This window comes from Marmota flaviventris, chromosome 11 (assembly GCF_047511675.1).
Source record: "Marmota flaviventris isolate mMarFla1 chromosome 11, mMarFla1.hap1, whole genome shotgun sequence".
NCBI classification, from domain to species: domain Eukaryota; kingdom Metazoa; phylum Chordata; class Mammalia; order Rodentia; family Sciuridae; genus Marmota; species Marmota flaviventris.
The window spans coordinates 88,285,399-88,300,576 of NC_092508.1; the positions used below are offsets into that span (position 1 = coordinate 88,285,399).

At 33.2% G+C, this 15,178-nt stretch overlaps 1 protein-coding gene across 1 annotated transcript in view; it reads left to right on the forward strand.

Moving 5' to 3' along the window:
• Lrp1b (LDL receptor related protein 1B) overlaps nucleotides 1-15,178 on the forward strand; it is a 1,514,976-nt gene that overhangs the window by 553,425 nt on the left and 946,373 nt on the right. The window lies entirely within an intron of this gene.

The window sequence follows — 15,178 nt, forward strand, 5'->3', positions numbered from 1 at the left end:
ACAGGCTTCTGGATGCGTGTATGTCACCTTGTGATTTTCATAATTTCATATCTTGGAGTCATTAATTTACTTTAAAAAAAAGACTCCCATATTTTTTCAAGATACTCTATTAGGCCCAGTGGATTGATTGTACCTTTCAAGGTATTTCAACTTCCGTCATGGCTATCCATGTCAAAAGCATGTCTGGTAGGAAGAAAGATGACATCATTGAATTCTACGGACACACAAATGCAGAATTTGTATATAAGTGGCTTTTTTTCATATTCTTTGTCTTTTCTTCCCTGAGAGTGAAATATTTAGTTATGTCTCTCAAGTTATGAACAGGAACCACTTCTAGTCAATTAAAAAAAAATCATTTAAAAATATAGTAAGGCTTTCCTTTAGGTTTTTCTCTGAAGTGATATTGATACTTACTTCAACTTACACCTGTAAAACTTGCTTTGTAAAAAATAAATACCTGAATAAATTAGAGCTATCATATTTATCTCCATAACAATTTTGGGCTTAAGGGAATGCACTATGACTTTGCTTACTCATGGAAAGAGCCATGGGGAATAACACCAGGTGCTCATATAATTTGTGTAAAAAAAAAAAATTGTTGGCAAAATAATGATAATAGAGACTAAGTGCTTTCAATGTACAAATTATGCAAATAGTCATCTCAGTGTTCCATCCCATTCTACATGTTTAGCTTGAGCTCTTATCTGTAGCTCTCAAGTAAAGTTCATTCTATATTCATGATGTGCATACAAAATTATGTGGAGAGTCAATGTAATCATTTTAATATACTTAATCAACCTTATTTTCTAACATTTTTCCTTGAATTTTACAGATAATAAATTTTGTACAGTTCATATTCTATATATTACCTGCTTCATTCATTGATGTACACAGTGGCCCTGGAGAATGAACCTAGAAAGCAAGCATTTTACACTAAACTATATCCCGAGCCTTATTTTACTTTATTTTGAGACAGGGTCTTGCTTAATTACTGAGGTTGGCCTCAAAATTGCAATTCTCCTGCCTTAGCCTCCCAAGTAGCTGGACTTATAGGTGTGGGTCACTTCATCAATACATGATTTATATGTAATCATCATTATACAAAATTAAAAAGTATTAGCAGGTTATTCTAGCCAGCTATAAAGCAAACATATTTTCTTACAGTTTTTTTGTTGGAGCTTTTATAAGAGACATTATTTTAAGACTAATAATATATCTCTTTTGGCTTGGATAGAGAACAAGTGCTATTAGGTGGGCATTGACATATTATGTAATGTGTACACACATAGATAGAATGAATGAATTCTTATGAGTTTTTTCAGAATTTACTATCAGCAATTATTTTATTATTATGAATTTCAGTTGATTATTCTCTAGTTTTGCTTTTATTTCCCAGTGAACCCAAGTGGAGTCTTAAAAATCTGAGTTCCTACAGAATTAATTTCAACAACTACTTTATTATCGTATCTGGATTTCATTCTGAGTTGAGTATTCTATAGTTCTCCTTTCTTTTGTCTTAAATATACAACTACATTTATTTACCAACGTACCCATGTGGAGTTCATGTAGAAATCCTTAGAAAAGTAGCACCCCAGTTTCCATTTGGATGACCCAGAGGCTAACTTTGGGAAAGAGATATCTAAGGTAGAGGATTCTAAGGTTGTCATTGTAGAATCATTCTAGATTTAAATATTTCTAATGTCACTCCCCTCTTCAGATGTCCTAATACTTTTCAGTATACTTCAATGTGTCTCTTAAAAATAGTTCCCACACATGTCAAATTAAAAAAAAAAAATTACTTGGTGATTGATTTTAATTGTTGGCATTGGCTCTTTAAAAAAAGGGAGCAATCCAAAGACTTTTATTGATTTTTTTGCAATGCATATTTCTCCAAAACTAGTGCCATTTCATGACCTTTATGTAATTAATCTTGACAACAGAATAAGGCTAATATCTGAAGTGTTTTTCAATAGGAACACGGCTGAGGAAGCATTCTACAAATATTTGGTCATTGGGTTTCATGGTTGACATTTCTTTTCCCAGACTGAATATATCTTATATCATCGATCTAAGTGAATCTCTTTATTAAAGAGTTATTCTACAGAAAATGTATCAATCCAGTCTCTTCTTCACTTATTATACATTACAACTCTTGCCTAGGGGATATACATATGATCTTCTATTTGTTTTGATTCTGGTTCAGAGTCTATAGCCTGGGTAAGTTGAGAGATATGGTAAATAAATAATAATCAATAGCAATATAATGATATTCAATAATGAATTATATGTATATAATATGAAGAGAAGAATAATAGTAACATAAAACTATTTTCAGGGACATGAATCAAAAAGTAAAATAATCTAATATATGCAAAAGAACTGTTGAAGGTGCTCAGTTGTTTCAAAGACAAACCCATGGATTTGTCAGTAAATTCTTCCTTTAGCAAACAGGAATAATTTTTGTGTCAAAAATTTTTGTGACTCTAAGTGTCAAAAAATATTTCTAGGTAGCCGATAGATAGGCTTATTTCCTATCTTGACAATCACAGACAGTAAGGCTGTGGAAGTCAAGATGTGGCAGTCTTTTAATGCATTGTGGGTATGGTGGCATTAAATCCTCAACACATTTTGTCAGGACATTGTTCTGATCTTTTCCTTTTTATTCACTCAGGCTCACTAGGTTGTCATTATTCTTACACTGTTAAATGGTACTGTAATTCCTTGCATTATTGTAACTACTCTGAGTGCTCATTCCTGAACATTACTGTCTGCCTAATTGTCCTTTCATAGAATTACTCATCCACATTAACTAAGATCCTTCTTTCCTGGGAAAAGAATACTGACTTGCCAAATTTGAGCTCATGAGCAAAAGCAAGGAAAATATTCCAGCTGACTTAAGAACAAAGAATCTGGGAATTTAGATAACTTCTATACTTCCTGATGAAGAGGGGCAAGCACAGATATTTAGCAAAGACTTTTTAGCAAATTGCTACTGTGAATGTGGAAACAATATTCATTTACAAATATCTACTGGGATCTTACAACACTATTCTGGACTTTGAGAATACAGCATTGAATGAGATATACAGGATTCCAGCTCTATAGGGCTTATGTATCAAGTGAACAAAGTAGCAAACTCATAAATAACTAATTAAGTTATCCTTGATAAATGCTACAAAGGAAATAAAATCACAGCAACTGTATAAACTGAAGAGGATGAATCTCTGTGTGTTTGTGTGTGTGTGTGTGTACATGCATGCAGGGGTGAGTGGTCTTCTTAATATCAAATGAAACCTTCCTGAGAAACTGATATTTGAGCAAATATCTAAATAAAAAGAGAGCTCAAACCATGCTCATGTCAGATGCTATTCTCTCTGAAGATGAAGTAAAAATGTCTTAGGGAGGAAGCTTTCTTTGCAGGTTCAAGGAAAAGTGAAGGAGCAAGTGTAACTGCAACTGAGTGAGCAAGGGAAATGTGATAAAACTAGGGCACTAGGAGCCTTGTATGCTATAATTCTGACATGACTTTCCTATGTACATATATGAATACACCAAAGTGAAATTTCACATCAGGTACAGCCACAAGACTGGGATCCTAATTAGAATAAGATATACTCCATATTTGTATAAATATATCAAAATATACTCTACTGTTACATATAACTAAAAAGAACAAATAAAAAAGTAAAATAAAGTCAGAATTTTATAGTAAATGGTAGAATGCCATTTCAGACTTTAAGGAAAGGAGTGTTATTTTGGAAAATAGAGACCAAATTATTGAGAGTAAAACCATTTTTCACTAAAACTGTGGGCAAAAAAAAAAAAATTCAAATGTATCCCACTATATGTGGTCTTAGTGGCAAATTTTCATGAGGGAAATACTTTGTAGGGTTTTGACTTAAAGTTGAGCTACAGTTCGGCAAAATTGCATATTTTTAAAGATGCTGATGAAAGCATTTTTTAATAAAAGCAAATCCTCAGATTCACCATGAAGACTCTTCTTCACCCACCATCATCTTAACAAATATTAAATGTAAAAGTATTGAATTCTTTTTTTTGGTATCATCATATATTTGGGTTTAACAGTGATCATTATGGGTGCTTTGTAGTATGCCCAGAAGGGAGTCAGAGAGAGCAATTAAAAAGCTATCCACAAAACTGCAATCCTAATTACAATAAGATATATCCCATGCTTATATAAATATATCAAAGTAGATTCTACTATCACCAATAACTAAAAAGAATCAATGTTTTTTTAAAAAAAAAAATAAAATAAATGAGTTTTGTTGTTGTTTGTTTTGTTTGTTTGTTTTTAAAGAAGCTATTGTGGCCACCCAGAGGAGAGAAGATAGTGTCCAAATAACAAGTAGCAGATACAGAGGAAGGGGTGGGTTTCCTGGGGAAGCCTTAAGATTTGCTAATAGAATGTTGGTAAGGTGGAGAGAGAGAACAGTAGAATGAAAGAAGAGTTCATTTGACTCTTTGGTCAAATTGGGAAAGGGTACCTCTGTTAAAATGTTTTTGCTGGGGAAATAGAAAAATCCTGAGATCTTTCAAGTACCTCCACCATAGGAGATAAGACTGGCTAGTTGCTTATGTTAGAAAGAGGAATTGGGAAATAGTGACAGTGAAGTGGAAGGAGCAGGGGCAAACGTTCACTTCTCTGGTGCCCCTTCCCCTAATAAAAAGCAAGAACATCACAGACTCAATGAAATTGTCTAACACTGACCCACCACCTCATGCCAGAAGCACCCGCCTTGTCTTTTTCCATAAAATCATGTATTCATTCTATGTAGACCTTGAATCTACTCATAATCAGATCTATTCTTAATGTACACTTTTATGGTATTTTATCCATTTAAAAACCATAATCAGAGCCTAAAAGGGGACACTCTTTTATTAGGTAAAGGAAGTAGAAAGGGCTCTACAATGAGACACAGAGTGTATTCCTGCCTGTCACAGTCCATCCTAACTGAATTTTTATAATATCATTTTAATTATTGAATCAAGCAGAGACTTTGTTTGCTCAACTAAGTTTATTTAATACTATTTAGGGATAAAGTGAATACATGCTTCCTGATAAAATTTATGATGACATATGAAAATAAAAATGAATGCAATTATATCATTTTATCACTATTTTCAATTGTGCTAGCAAAGAAAGGTGGTATAAAACCTAAATATTAAGCTTCCACTTAAACCATCAAAGAGACATAAATCAAGGAAAATCCAATAGGTTGCCCTACAATCTTACAATTCTTTTAACCTCACAGGCTTGGGAGCAATATTTGAGTGAAATTAGCACATTAAGTTAAAGTATTCATGACATACAAAAGAAAGAAAAGTGGATAGAAACTATCAGTATTTTAAACTTTTTTGAGTGTGCGTGTGTGTGAAAAAGAGAGATATCTTCACAATTTCTCCTCCTATTCTTTGCTCCTCACCAGCATTAAAACACAATTTAAGTGTCTCTTTAAATATGATTATATATTTACTATTGATGACAGCAATGTGTGTGGAACCGCTACATAACTTCAGCACTGTTCTGACCCTCTTCAGAGCTACCATATCTCCTTCCTAGAAACCATTGACTATTTCTCAGAGAGTCTGCTGTTGTCCACACGGCGATCAGAATGATATTCTGTTTTTTTGTTTAACCATTTAAAAATATCTTTATGAGTTATAAGTGACTTAACAAACTGAATATATTTATTTATTTATTTTTGTTGATTCTAATTCAGTTGCATCTTTATCGTTTAAATTGTAATGCAAAAATAAATAAATAAATTTTTAAAAAGAAAGAAAAAAGTGTATTGGGGTAGAGGAAAGGAATTAGGAAAAGAAAAAAAGGGAGGGCAAAGGGAGGAACTAGATTGAAATTGATCAGATTATGTTGTGTGCATGTACAAACACATCACTGTAGTATTCTGTTTTAATGGTAAACAAACTTGGCACTTCTCTGCTTGAACTGTCCTCAAAGACTTTGTCTTAAACACTATGACTAGAATAAAAGTGTCTATATATATATATATATATATATATATATATATATATATATATATATTCTTTCTTGAAACTCTACTATGAACACTGTAAATAAATGTCTTTGAATATATTAACCAAAAGAACAAAAAAGAGACAAAGTATGGGAGATGATTTTAGATAACCAAATACAGATGATTGAACGATAAATGAACAAGGTTTAATAGTTCTCTGTTTTGTGAAGTGAGTACAGCTGGAGTTTCAAGATAAATAACCAAAGAATAACTTAAAAAAAATTAGAGGCCTAGAACCTTGGTGCTACATTCCTGTAATCCCAGCTACTAGGTAGGCTAAGGCAGAAGGGTAGAGAGTTCTAGGCCAGCCTGGGCAATGTGAAGAAATACCAGCCCTGTGAAAGAAAGAAAGAGAGAAAGAGAGAAAGAGAGAGGGAGAGAGGGAGAGAGGGAAGGGAAGGAAAAAAAATGGAGACACTGTTTACCTCTGAAGGTGGGAACACAAAATGGGGCTAGTAATAAGAGAATCATTTGTTTTAAAAGTAATGTGGCTTCTAGGTTCCTTATCTCACCCCACATGGTCAGACAACTCTTTTGGCAGGAGGGGTTGTTTAATTTCAGAAGCAGTGAATGTTTAAACTAGTAAAATAAGAAGATCCAAGGCCATGTCTAGGGAGGCAGCCAGCAGACACTGGAGCAGGAGGTTGGCAGGCAACAGGAAGGATGCCCAAAGAAAATTCAGTAACAAAAATCTGAATGCAATATTGAGATATATATATATATTTCCTATTTGAAGAGTTCTTTTGTAGAATTATACAATAATAAATTGTAACCAAAAAGTTGGAACATGAGACAATTAACTCTAGGAAAAAACTAAAAGCTTTTTAAAGAATGACATGTAATATTAAGCTTTCTCACCTATCCACAAAAATTTATATAGTCCTAATTATGTGAACAATGAATATTAATTTAATTAAAAATTGAGATTGGAGGATAAAGGAAGAGAAAGCATGAATGCAGAAGAGATATAAGGAATAAAAGAATATAAGGAATAAAAGCCTAATCTTATATAAATTATACAAATTCTTAAAACTTAAAAATAATAGTAGAAACCAGTTGTGTAGAATTATGGAAGTAAATATATACAATTAAAATAGCTAAAACAACTGGAGGTAAATAAAGAGGGTTGGAATGAAAACTCCTATATTTTACCTTAAGTCTCCTTGAGGTGTTTTACTTTTTATATCATGCACATTTACTGCATGATACAAATAAAAATTATGTTTGAGGCAAAGTAATTTCCTGATTTTATGATTTAATTAGAATAAAACCCGTCATCTTACCATGGATTATATGCCCCTTCCTTCCGATGTCTGCTCTTTCATCCCTAACTCACTCACATTTTAACTATGATATAGCTCCTTCCACCAGGCTCTCCTATTTTAGAATATGGCATTCTCATGTCTGCTTGGTAGGCCCTAGACTCAAATCTCCACATGGCTAGCATTTTCTTGTCATTCTCAGTTCAAATACCAACCCTCTCCAGATGCTTTCTCTGACCAGTCACTCTCTCAGTTATCCTGTTTTATTTTCTTCATAACACTAATGCCATCTGACTCTGATATTCTTCAAAATAACACAAGATAAAGGATGCATGTGTAGCATGTATAGAGGTACCCAAATGCAATAGTTTGGGTATAAAAACCATATATTTTAAAAAAGAAAACAGTAATTTTCAAGAAAGATTGCCTGTCTTTACATTTTTAGTTTTATTTATAAGCATTTCTGGAATATCCTCTGTTTTCAGCATTACTGCCATACTATGACTAGGTCAATTTAAACAGTTATTGATATAGGTAGTCTAGTTATAGGTCTAGTATAGATACAGGTCTAAAAATGAGATCCAATTGCTGAGAAGTCAACAAAATTTGACTTTAAAACTACACAGATTCAACAACTTAATGAGCTATGTATTACTGCATAACAAAGTATGCCAAATTTATTGGTTTTAAAACAGTAAACATCTATTATCTTGAAATTTCTATTGGTCAGAAATTCAGGAGTGACCCAGTTATGTGGTTCTATTTACAGGGTCTGTTATGAGGCTACAATCACGATGTAGTCCAGGAACACAGGCATCTTGGGCCTTAACTGGACTGCTAGTTTGCCTTCCTGGCTTCTCCTATGACTGTTGGTAGGATGTTCAGTTTCTTGAACCAAGGACCTCTGCACAGTATCTCATAGTATGGCAGCTGGTCCCGGGGAGAAAAAATGGAAGTTACCATGCCATTTGTGACTAATACTTCCACTTTATTGTTTCTGTAATATTGTGTTTGATAGAAGGGGAGTCACCAAGTTTAGTGCACACTAATAAAAAGGATCAATCACTGCCTCTTGAAAGGAGGTGTTTCAAATAACCTATGGATATATTTTTAAAACATGAAAGCTACTGAGTGCCTATATTATCATTGATTAACATTTAATTTCTTTACTTAGTTCTGCAGTATTTTCTAGGACACATGGATGTCAAGCTTTCACAAAGTTGTAAACTAAAGGGCAGTCTCTTATTTCTCATTGGGAGGCAACTGATACCTATGCAACACCTACTGGAGGTCATCTTGCTGTGTTCTTGTTGCTTATTTTCTGACTTAACGCACTTAGCCCTTCTTAAACTGAATATTTTGGTTGTTTAAATCAAGAAAATAGCTTTTAAATGTTAGTGTTCTTTTCAAAAATATATTCTAATAAAAAGGCTAAGTTGAATTAATAATATAGTGTTTGCTTTAATTATATTGTAATCAATTTTACTATAATCATACAAGGGGACTCTAATCCAATGTTATTTTAGATAGTTTTTGCTTGATATATAATTTTTTATAGCTTTGAAAGTTAGTTGAACATATAAAAACTTGGAAGATTTTAGCTGAAATCCAAAATCCATATTTTCAGCTTCTCTGAAATAATGAATCATTTTTCCTATCAAAACAAGTAGATGAAGATGAGCCTGACTTGTTAGGTGTATAATTTCTAGCATTTGTCTAGAGTTGATATAGTCCATATTAGCAACTTTGGGTTATTTATGTTATCTTTTTGATCCTTATGGACATTTAAGTAACCATTTGTGGCTAGTTGAAGATCACATATCAAACAGTTAAAGAAGAAATCAAATACTGATCTTTGTTGATATATAATTTCCAAAAAGTTAAAAACACAATTTATGCAAATATATAATACACAGGTATCAAGAATAATACAATTGTAAGCATTAATTTAATGTCTCCTACCTGATGGGAAATGTTTATAATTTACTTATCAATCTATAAAGTAATATCTAAATTCTTAGAGAATGTGCTTAATAATCAATATTAAGTTATAAGTCAATCAAAGATTTATTTCCCAGAAGAATTAGCTAGTTTTGCTGAGCTCTTATTAGACAATGGTCTAGAATGACATTAAAATCACAGATATCCAATTTATATTTTTTCTTTAAGAAATTGAAGTTTAATTCTCAATAATTTTGAGGCAGGGACCACTCTTTTAAATAATTCTTAAGTACATTTATTGGTTTGCTAGAGCTGTCTTAACGAAACACTGATTGTGGCTAGAATAAAGAAAAAACAAAAAACATTGATTTGTACATTTTTAGAGATCGGGAATCCAAGACAAAAATGCCCACAAGGTTGAATTCCCCTGAGTACTCTTTTCCCAGTGGTCACCTTGCCACCTTCTTATATGTCCTGTATAGCCTTTTCCTTGCACATGCATCTTTGATATCTCCCTGAATGTTCTTATCTTGTCCCATGAGGACACAAGTCAGATTTGATCAGGCATGAAACTAATGACCTCTTTTTAACTTAATCACCTATTTAAAGACCTTATCTTCCAGTAAAATCACATTTTGAGGTTCTGGGGGTTAAGGTTGCAACATAGAAATCCGGGGAGTATAAAGTTTAATCCATAACTGTATATATTGCTTTTTAGTGAATTTAAAAATGTTTAAGATCTACATTCATCAACTCTGGCAATTAATTACTTGCTTTATGGCATAATAAAAAAAATCTGATGTATCAGTCAATTTTGAAATATAAGAATTCATTACTTTTTCTTGTTATTTTTCCCTTGAATTTTATTTCAATTAATTTCCACTGAATACAACTTTAAGTTGTTAAATCTGATGAATATTTTTTTTTAATATTGTTAATTATTTCTTACATTTATATAGTTCTTTCCAGGTTTTGAAATACTTTCAGTATTCCTTTATATATTATCTTACTTTTTGCCAATTTGCATATTAGACTAAATTTTATTTTAGAAGGTGAGTGGTCTATATTTTCAAATGTTTTAAAAATGAAAAAGAAAATCTCAATAACTTTTGGTAATTAAGAAATTCTGAGTGACCAAAGGAACAGTCATTTCAAAGAAACAAGGAGCAAAATCCAGGGGACCTTTGGTTGAAGAAAGAATAAAAAGCAACTAGGAAAATGCATTAACAGAAAGACATTTAAAACTCTGGTTCTGGGGCTGGGGTGTGCTCAAGAGGTAGTGCGCTTGCCTGGCATGCATGTGGCCCGGGTTCGATCCTCAGCACCACATACAAACAAAGATGTTGTGTCTGCTGAAAACTAAAAAATAATAAATATTAAAATTCTCTCTCTCTCTCTCTTAAAAAAAAAAAACCCCTCTGTTCTAGTAATAGTAAAGTTATAGCAAAGTATTAAGTTTTTTCTTTTAGCAACATCATAAAATGATTATGGTTATCTTCAATAATCTCCTAAGAATTTTGTTATATTTCAACAAATAAAGATGAAATAATCAATATGTTGTCTAGAAAAGCCATCTGTCTTCTACAATGCTCAGATCACTTCCAGAATTCTTGATATAGAAAAAAAATTCAGACATATAAAAATCTTCAATGCCATGCTGATGAGAATAAAAGCTTATGCTTTGGGAAGTATTCAGTGGTGTTCCCAGAAGCAGCTCTAAAACCACCTTGGAGGGAAGAGCCTAGATCATATGCTCCCTACTCCAGAAATAGTCAAATTGATAGAAAAATAGGTTTTATATAAAGACAGCTTTAAAGGAAGTTGGAAGAAATTTGTTTCAAAAGTTCCACCTCTGAAATTCCTGAAATTGAGCAAAATTTTATAGGAAGAAGAAGCAGTTGCAGGTTAGTAAAACAAAAGTTGGGAAATGGACATATACAGATTTAGTTAGCCTGTGTTAGGCCAGGACAGGGGCCATCTTCGCTCTATCTTTTTTAGTGCCTGTTAAGGTAGTGGGGGTGAGGGTCACAGGCCCTTTAGCTTTCTTCTCTCAGCAGAAGTTGCTGTTAATTCAAGAGGGGAGTGGACACATTCAGTCTGTTTCAATTATTGTTAAATTTGTCCAATTCTATCTATCTATATCCACTTATATCTACCTACCTGCCTGCCTGTTTCTGTTGTAGGGATCAGGAGGGGTAATATGTATCATCCCCCATCACAAGAGTCATAGTGGTTTTTATAGCAAAAGACAAGTTAATAAGAGGAAAGCAAAGTAATTTTATTTAATCAAAATTTTCCATGAGAAAACTGTTTATGTATATACTTCATTTATTCATGAGGACTGGACCATCTATGTAGGAAAGTGATTGGACAAAAAGGGCATGATACAATGGTAATAGTGTGAGGAGCGAATCCAGCAAGGCTTAATCCTTCATGTAGAGCCAGGACCACTCTGGAATAAAGGTCTTACCACCTACTGTCAGTAATATGGGTAAGAGAATTTCTTTATGACCAGATCCTCCAGTGAAAGCTGGGAGAAGTTTAGAATAATAAATCTAGGTATTATGGCTTACTTTGGGGAAAAAGAATTTCTGGTTTCTGTGCTCCTCCTTGGAAAAGAGAAATTGTAGTTTCTATGGTTCATTTTTGGAAAGAGGGAAAAAGAATCAAGAGGGAAGGAGAAATGTGAAGAGATTTTGCTTCTGATGCCTTCTAATCTCCTTGGTTCACAGTACACCAGATTTTGAAGTATCATTTTCTGAGCACCAACATTATCTGTATCTGTTTATTTCTTGGCTTGCTTGCTTGAACTGTATGTCTAATTGCCTAATCTTTCCAATCTTAATACAAATTACATTAAAGACAGAAACTTCAACTGTAAGAAAAAGAAACAAAACCAATTCCCCACGATTACTAAGTGTTTGACTAATTAATCTCTTCAGTGAGACCTCACTGCTCTCACTGCTTCAAATGTGGACTGCTGTTAAGGATTCCTATTGTTTTAGTAGCAGAGAATCTTTCTGAAATGATAAAGAATTGAAAGAAGGTAGGAATGCTGTCAAACAGCTCTTTTGTCTGAAATTACAATTGCTCAGACTATAGCAACTGCAGGCTCAGCATGAGGGATGGGGCCTTGAATGTACACTGGCACATACTTGACCTAAACCCAAGGTATTTGAAATGGCATTTAAAGCAGTGAGTTCTGAGCCCTTGCTGATATAATAATGTAAAAAAGATTCAAAAGCAAAACAAAGCATGCTTTTCCAACTTTTGAGGAGACAAATAATTCAGACTTTTAAAAATTCTGATTGCTGAGTTGGCTGATAAAAATCTCCTTGCAGTTTGGGTAACATTTAAATATTTATGTTTTCATAGAAAGCTACATAATTCAGGAATGAAAGTATAATAGATGACCTAAAAAATCTGTGTCCAATGAATTGCAGTATTTGCTTTCTGCTTATCCTTATAGGACATGACAGAATGTCCCACAAAGTTGCCACTTTCTCTACCTTGTTTTGACAGTATACCATTATAAATGGTAATGCTGGCATATATGATTATGTTTGTCTCTCTGTTGAGAGATCATTGTTCACTGAAGCAGCATGTTACTGAGGAAGTATTTTGAGGCTGAGAGTAGGAAAAATGTTTAGATTCAGATTAAAGAAATTCACTCTTCCAGAGGGGGGAAAATTCTGTACCCATGTTTGTTTCTCCAGCTGGTATCATGCAAATTTGACTAAAAAGGATAGAGAAACATGTTTATGTAGTGTAAGCTTTATGTGATAGGGGAGTCTTTGTAAGAAATGAAAACCTGCTAAAATGATTAGATGTGAGTATATTTATACTAGGTTCGATGAAGCATAAAAAGTCACAGAAAAACATGGTGGGACATGGGTATGAGGTAAGGATAATCAACTGGGACAAATTTAGCAAGGTTTGCTTAGTCGAATTCTTCTCAGTGTCCTTTTGACTTTGGGATTAAGGGTGTTGCTCTCCACTGGGAGTAGGGATGCTATCTCTCACATGAGGTTTTTATGACCTGCTTCAGGGTGCAGAAGGGAGGTCAGAGAGCCTTTCTTACACTTGCTCTTTCTCAGCTTCATTCAGCTTAAAATATTCAGTATTCCAAAGTGCCCAATGTTAGGAAAGGCTGTTATGCATTCTGTCATTCTCTTTAGTCAATTAAGGTCTATACAGAATCCAAGCAAGGAAATATCAAAGTGTTAGCAGGGATTACACTTGTCTCTCTACTCTTGTGTTCTCACAAGAGATTTCAAGCAAGACATAAGACATAGTAAAAGTATAACAAAGTGTATTAGGAAGGAAAGAGGAAACATTTTCAAAAAGGAGAGTGCATTGTCTCAAAGAAGTGATTGACAACCTTCTTCTTAGTGTCCCAGCTTTTACTGAGGTTTAATGAAAAGTCTTTGAAGAATCCTGTCCACCTCCTTGAATGACTGCTGGATAATAATATTGGATACCTAAATCCCTACTGCTCAGGTTTCTCTCCATAAGTACCCAAGAAAAACCCATGATAGAGGCAGAATGTGGAGAAAATTTACAATTACAGGAAGAGTAAAATAATCTGTTAAAGATCTAAAGATCCATGTATACTGTTTCTAAATGGAACTTGTTCTTACAGATTTTGTAGTTTGTAGGCTTTGCTTTTAATTGTTTTGATTCCCTGAGTTTTAGAATCATTGGTCTATGTAAAGGTCACAGATGGCCCTTTTTATCCTTGCTGGTCATAAGTCAGGGTAATTTGTGTTTCGTTCTATATAGAGAGACTTTGCACATGTATTCCTTAACCCCAATAACCCAAGTTGCTTATCATAAGTTGTAATATATTCTATTTATTTAAGCTTGAGAAAGGCCAGAATTGTCTTGCGTAAATTGCTTAAAAAAAAACCAAAATGAAACAAACAAAAAACATGTATAGACAGCTAGCATAGGTTCTGTCAATCGAATTATCCCCTTGGCTTCATGTTCCTTCCACTCATGTCTATTACCTATCAAAAGTATATAGAAGCTTCTCCTTATCCTCAGTTTTGATTTCTGTGGTTTCCATTACTTATGGTTAATTGTGGTCATCAGAGTAGAATAAGATATTTAGAGAGAGAAAGGAGGAAAGAGACCATGATAACACATTTATATAAATGCAATGTAAAATTTCATTGCTATATTTTATTATTGCTTTTCTTACTATGCTTAATTTATTTTTTATTTATTCTAATTTGTTATATGACAGCAGAGTGCCTTTCAATTCATATTACACATCTAGAGCACAATTTTTCATGTCTCTGGTTATACACAAAGTAGAGTCACATCATTCATGTCTTCATATATGTACTTAGAATAATGATGTCCATCACATTGCTATGCTTAATTTATAAATAAAATTTATTATAAGTGTGTATATATGGGAAAAATACAGTATGCCTAGATTTTTGGTACTACTAATAGTTTCAGTCATCTACTAAGTGTTCCTGAATATATATCTTATGAATAGGGAGGGACTACTACAATTTTTAAAAATCAAAAGCATAGCATTCGTAAAAAAAATAATGAACATGGGCCATAAATGGATATATGGCATTATTGAAGGAACCAGACCAGTATTGCTGGTCTAATAGCATTACTGAAATTGGATATCTGGATATGGATAGCAGTTTAAAGAATAATGTTTATATGAAATTTATAAGTTAGATAAAAATTGCTTCATGCCTCATGAGGTAATAAAATCATACTCTTTTGGGTTCTTCTCTTTTTATTTTTTTACCAGTTAACTATCAACAAATTAGCATGCACTTTCAAAGCGCATAAGTTTGATCATATAAACAATGCTTAAATCAAACAGGTACATTATTTGAGAGCTGTGCTATTCACAGAAGCCATCAGCTACCCATGCAATTTGAATTT